General features: G+C 45.9%; 1 long non-coding RNA gene across 1 annotated transcript; it reads left to right on the plus strand.

Annotated features, from left to right (window-relative positions):
• Positions 1–778: 778 nt before the first annotated feature.
• LOC309662799 lies at positions 779–5,968 on the plus strand. The gene is made up of 2 exons (XR_014264974.1): positions 779–991; positions 1,028–5,968. It is a non-coding gene; the product is annotated as an uncharacterized lncRNA (long non-coding RNA).
• The last annotated feature ends 484 nt before the right edge of the window (positions 5,969–6,452 follow it).

Here is a 6,452-nt window from a genome sequence, read left to right on the forward strand (position 1 = left end):
TTTTTTCCCTTAATTTGGGGTCAGAGGCAATGGCTTCTTTTAAGCAACGAAAGCATAGCTCTAACTGTTCTCAATGGGGAGCAGGTCTGGACTCAGGGTGAGGAGAGGCTGTCTCTCCCCATTCCAAGTTTCCCAGGCAATGAATCTGCTTGGAGGTAAACGTGGTTGGCCCAGTTCCGCAGAAATGTGCAAGCCCTGTGTGCTAACGCTCATCTGGAGAGAGGAAAACACAGATCCTGCCCTGCCAGAGGCAGTTAGCAAAACCCAGGCCAGCACTGTGAGCTACGACAAAGGCAGTGAGTTGAAAAAGAAGAAACGGAGATTAAAAAATGTGATTTAAGCTATATGGTCTTTATTTAAAGAGGTGTCCATCTAGCTGCTTTGAAACCAATATGGAGGAGGGTGATGGAGACACAACCCCAGCCAACTTTCTTTTTCTTTTTTTTTTTTAATTGGGGTAGAGTTGCTTTACACTGCTGTGTCAGTTTCTGCTGTACAGCAAAGTGAATCAGCTATACGTATACAGAGATCCCCTCTTTTTTGGATTTCCTTCCCACTTAGGTCACCACAGAGCACTGAGTACAGTTCCCTGTGCTCTACAGTAGGTTCTCGTTAGTTACCTATTCCCAACCAACTTTCGAAGCGATTCACAAAGCTGCATCACACTGGAGAGAAAATACTCAGAAGGTCTCTAAATTCACAGTTCAAAAATTACATTCCCGAACTTCCCTGGTGGTCCAGTGGTTAAGAATCTCCCTGATATGGGGATGTATGTATATGTATAGCTGATTCACTTTGTTATACAGCAGAAACTAACGCACCATTGTAAAGCAATTATATTCCAATAAAGATGTTAAAAAAAAAAAAAAAGAAGCCGCCTGACAATGCAGGGGACATGGGTTCGATCCCTAGTCCAGGAAGATCCCATATGCCGCGGGGCAACTAAGCCCGTGTGCCACAACTACTGAGCTCGCGCTCTAGAGCCCGCAAGGCGCAACTACTGAGCCTGTGCTCTAGAGCCCACAAGGCGCAACTACTGAGCCCATGCGCCACAACTACTGAAGCCCACACGCCTAGAGTCCGTGTTCCACAATAAGAAGCCACCGCAATGAGAAGCCCATGTGCCGCAATGAAGAGTAGCCCCGCTCACCACAACTAGAGAAAGCCCGCGCGCAGCAACGAAGACCCAACACAGCCAAAAAAAAAAAAAAAATTACATTCCCTTGGTCAACTTTCTAGCTTACTTTTTGGAGGTGCCATCTCCTCTGAGCCCTTCTGCTCTGGATAAGATGAAAATAGAAATAGGGATTCCAGCGTACTTTTGATTCCCACAGGGCTGGTCTAAATGGCCCTAATGAACTCCAAAATCTCAGAGCACAGTTGTCTGTCACTCAGAGTCACAGATGGAAAACTTAGACTCCCAAAACCTCCATGGATGAAACCAAACAGCAGATACATTATCTGAGCAACATTAAGTCAGGGAATTTTTTTCTTATTTCTTTTTCAGTGTAGAATCATCCTGTCATCTAAACCTCATGGCTACAACCTGGAGAGCCGTTTAGTCGGAAATGTGCGGGTTCCATTTGTCCACGAAGTGGTAGTAATAGGCTCTTTCCCAAAGGAAGCAACAGCAAGAATGGAAATGTAATTTATTTTTTATTGCTAAGTTGGGCTTTTTCAAATAAATAATTTTTTCAAAGATATGCAGACATATCTTTAATAGATTTTTCCAACATTTTATTTGTTGAAAAATTTCCATGCCCTTGAATAATTTCAATTATTCAATGGAAAACAGTTTGGGGAATTGCTTCCAGCCACTTATTCAGCCCTTTGAATAAGCCATATTTATTACTTGAATTGATTATGTTGTCCATTTGAAGATTAGCTCAGATGAACGGGGATTAGGAGAGAACACACTTCAGATCCTTTTTCCTCCTGCAGTCACACAGGGGCCCTCTGCTTCTCCGGAGCAGCTCAGAGTCTGGCCTTGCAGGCCCCTGGGGTCCTTGTGGAGAGGAGCAGGAGAGGGAGGGCGTCATCGGGGGCACCGTGTCACTGAACACACATCAGCTGCAGGCAGCAGAGCTTTGTTGAGTCACAAAACACAAGAAACCTGGAGATGGGCGATCACTGGCCCTGGTTCAAGGAATCGACGTCGGCCCCAGGCCGACGTCTCAGGATGTTTTTTAACCACAAATGGCTGCTGCAAATCAAGTCGTCACATCCACGACGAAGTGTCGAAGGGGAAGGACCACTTCTGCACGGTCTGGCTCTTTTAATTAGAAAATCACAACCTTTTCCAGAAGCCTCCAGCTGGCGTCCACGTACCTCCACTACCACCCTTGGTCCAAGCTACTGTCTTATCACCCCCATTACGTTCTAGTTTCTCTCCCACCTTCTTCCCCTTGCCCCCTTCTGTCTTTTCTCAATATAACCAGAGTGAGCACAATCAAGTGAAAATCAGATCACACCACAGCTCTGCCCTGAACTCCAGTAGCTTCCCCACACCCTCCAGAGTAAAATCCAAACTCCTCAGAGGGGCTGAGAAGCCCACATGATCTGGCCATCTCCTTCCCTCTCTGACCTCCCCCCACTGCACAATCTTTGCCCACTCTGCTCCAGCCATGCTGGCTCCTACTATTTTAATAAGGCTAGGCTTCCCCACATCGGGGCCTTTGCACCTACTGTTTCCTCTGCCTGGCATGCTGTTCACTCTATAACTATACAGTTGGCTCCCCAGCCTTCTGCAACCTTTGCTCATGTTTGCACTTTGCGGAGAGAACTTCCCTGACCACACTATTCATAATTCCAACTGCCCTTCCCCCATTCCCTTCCATGTTTTATTTTCCGTTTTTGCATAGCATTATCGAACATATATACCTATTTATCTTTTTTTATCTGTCTCCCCCAGTGACTAGAACAGAGCCTGGCACATATTAGCTGTTGAGTAACACACGGAAGCATGAAAGAATGAATGGGACAGAACTGCTTTGCAAGGCCCCTACTAGCAAGTATTTATGTGGTACTCTGGCCTCTAGAGCAACAGCAAAAGCCTATCAGGAGAAAGGGGTCTAAGAATGACTTTTTGGGTTTTTTTTGGCCACGCCATGCGGCTCATGGGATCTTAGTTCCTAGTTCCTCGACCAGGGATCAAACCCAGGCCCTTGGCAGTGAAAGCGCGAAGTCCTAACCACTGGACCTCCGGGGAATTCCCTATGAATGACTTCTGAGTGGTCAACAAATAGTGAGCACCATATATATACACCAGCCCTTCTCCATTAAGACAAATTCCCAATCTGCAACTACGTGTGAATGACCGTAGCAAAACTGATCAAATTAATTCTGGTTTTTCTTACTAAGTGAGGATTCCAAAGGTTAGTTAGTGTATTTAGGGGAAAAGAGAAAAAAAATAAAAACAGGTCATAGGTCTTGATAGACATATTATGTGTTATTCATTCTTTAAATCCTCAAAACAGCCTCAGAGGAAAGCAGAGTTAGGAGACATTGCGTCATGTGTTCACAGACCCTCAGCGGGGGTGTAATGCTGGGGGTTTTAGCCTCCAGCGAAGGTGCTGGACACCCCATGGTGGAGACGCACGCTGTCCAGCTGTAGTCGCCAGCCGCAGGTGGCTATGGAGCGCTTGAAATGTGGCTGGTCCAACTTGCGACGCGCTGTCAGGGCAAATGCAATACGTGCCAGATTTTGATGACTCAACAGGAAAAAAATGTAAACTACCTCACTAATACCTTTTCATACTGATTACATGAAACTATTTTGGATATACTGGGTTGAACAAAATGTGTGTTTAAAGTTAATTACACCTGTTTGTTTTTACTTTTCTAATGTGGCTACCAGAAAATTTTAAGACACATTTATGGCTCACGTTATATTTCTGTTGGACAGAATGGACAATTCATCACACTATACTGTCATTATTTGTTTTATCTCTGTCTCACCCACCAGACTAGGAGCTCAAGGAGAACAGAAAGAGTGCCTTCCAATGCCCAGACAGAGGCTTTATGGTAAATATTCCACAAATGCCTGTTGAATGAATGAAGCTATGACAAAAAAGAAAAAAGAAAAAAACTACAGCTATTTAATGATTCTGAAATAATTACAAAATCACTTGGAATTATATGCTATGAATTGCTATTGAACTGACCATTAATCTGTTGGGTGTGGAGATGAATTTCAATACATATGGTTGGTTTGTATGTCCATATGTTCTCACAGACATAGATAAAATGAATACTCCAAAAATACACTGAACCTTATGCATGTGAACTTGAGCTTGCACATGTATCTTGTGGGTGAGTTAGGCAGGCTACTAACTTATAAAATGCTATAAGTGACTTCTGCCCTTTCTCAGCATTTGACTGTGTAGTCAGCTCTTCCATCTACTTCCTTGCTACCCAATGGCTGACCCAAGGGAGCATCACCTGGGAGCCTGTCAGAAATGCAGAACTTCTGGTTGCACCCCAAAGTTACTAAATCAGAACGAGAACTCTAGTCAATTGTATGCGCATAGAATTTGAGAAGCCTGAGCTATGTGTTTTTGCTTCTCAACTCTAAGGAAGAGGGCCACCTGGGAACTTGGCTATTATTCCTTTCCATTTTTCACACCTTTTTTTGCTACAAATGGTTGAACATTCACTTTGTGGAAGATGCTATCCTAGGCCCAGAGATCCAAGGAGGAACTAGGCACATGGCTCTTGGTTCTGTGGCTTGTGTCTCCCGTTACTGAGCCCTCACTCTTTGTGGGACAGCTGGATACACCAGGTACTAGAGCTCCAGTGAGCGCCACAGGAGGGCGGACTGGAGTGAGAGGGCAGAAACAGTAGAATGGCCCCATGTCTGCAGTGAACCTGGAGACAGCTGCTTCATGATCTTGCATCTGAGCATGTCCAGAGGAAAGGAAGCAGCCAACACTCTTCTTCTTTCCAAGAAAAAAACTTCCCCAGAATATGCCCGTTTCCATAGAGACCCAAGAACCTGCAAAGCCTCCATCAGCTTTCTGGTCCCCAGGCTCCGGTACAAGCAAGCTAATTCCCCTTTGTCTGGGTCTCTGGGATAGCGTGAGTTTTCTTACTCTGGGGAAATGCAGGGTATTTTAGTCACAGCTGCATGTTCCTGGAGAGGAAGATCAACTCAAACTCCATCTCAGCAGCAGCCCTCAGACACTCTGTGGCTGGTGAATTGCGCCGCAGTCTCAATGAACTCTTGCCCAAACAATCAGGAAATTCAACTCCCAGATTTCTTTTCCGCTATGTCTACAATTACAATTGCATCCACTTCATCAGTCAGATTTCTTGAGCACCTTTGATGCTTACTATAAAGAACACAGAGATTGTCCTTCTTAACAAGAGAAATTGATGTCTAAACAAATAGCAGCTTAAAACTTTCCCATGGCTCCCGCTGGCTCATACATGGAAATTATTCCACAAACTCTTGGCCTGCCAGGCTCTGTGTCCTGGGCGGGCCCCTGGCTCACATCCCCTACCTCTTGCCTGCTCTCGGCACTCCAGCCTTGTTGGAATGTTCTTCCCACCTCCCACCTCCTCTGCCCCTCTTTTGACCTAGTAAACTCCTATCATCCTTCAGATCACAGCTCAGGGAAAAAAAAAAAAAATGGGGACTTCCCTGGCGGTCCAGTGGTTAAGACTCCGCACTTCTGGGCTTCCCTGGTGGTGCAGCAGTTGAGAGTTCGCCTGCCAATGAGGGGGATGCGGGTTCGAGCCCTGGTCTGGGAGGATCCCACATGCCGCGGAGCAGCTGGGCCCGTGAGCCACAACGACTGAGCCTGCGCGTCTGGAGCCTGTGCTCCACGACAAGAGAGGCCGCGACAGTGAGAGGCCCGCGCACCGCGATGAAGAGTGGCCCCCGCTTGCCACAACTAGAGAAAGCCCTCGCACAGAAACGAAGACCGAACACAGACAAAAATAAATAAATAAATTTATTTAAAAAAAAGACTCCGCACTTCCAATGTAGGGGGTGTGGGTTCGATCCCTGGGGTTGGGGAACTCAGATCCCACAGGCCAATCGGCCAAAAAAAAAAAAAACAAGAAACAAAAAACACCGCAGCTCAGAGATCACTTCTTCAGGGAACCTTCCAGGTGCCCAGCTGCTTGCATTATCTGGGTCCCTGTCCTGTGCTCATGGAGTCTTTCTCCTTCCTTACACTCTCTTCCCTCATCCCTTAGGGTGTGCGCCTCTTTCCTGACTGATTCAGGCTCTATTCTATAGACTACGGGAATCTGAAAGTTTTCAAGCAAAGGAGAGATAAGATTAAAGCTAGGGGAAGATAAATTCAGCAGCTGTGGGCAGAGTATATTAAACAAAGGAAGACATTGCATGCACAGGGAAGAGAGTGGAATGGTTATCTGTTACATGCCAAGCCTGGGGGTGTTCTTAAAGTATTATCTTATTGGTTCTTCATCATACATCTATGAGG

Source organism: Balaenoptera physalus (genome assembly GCF_965194825.1).
Source record: "Balaenoptera physalus genome assembly, chromosome: 6".
Classification (NCBI taxonomy): Eukaryota; Metazoa; Chordata; class Mammalia; order Artiodactyla; family Balaenopteridae; genus Balaenoptera; species Balaenoptera physalus.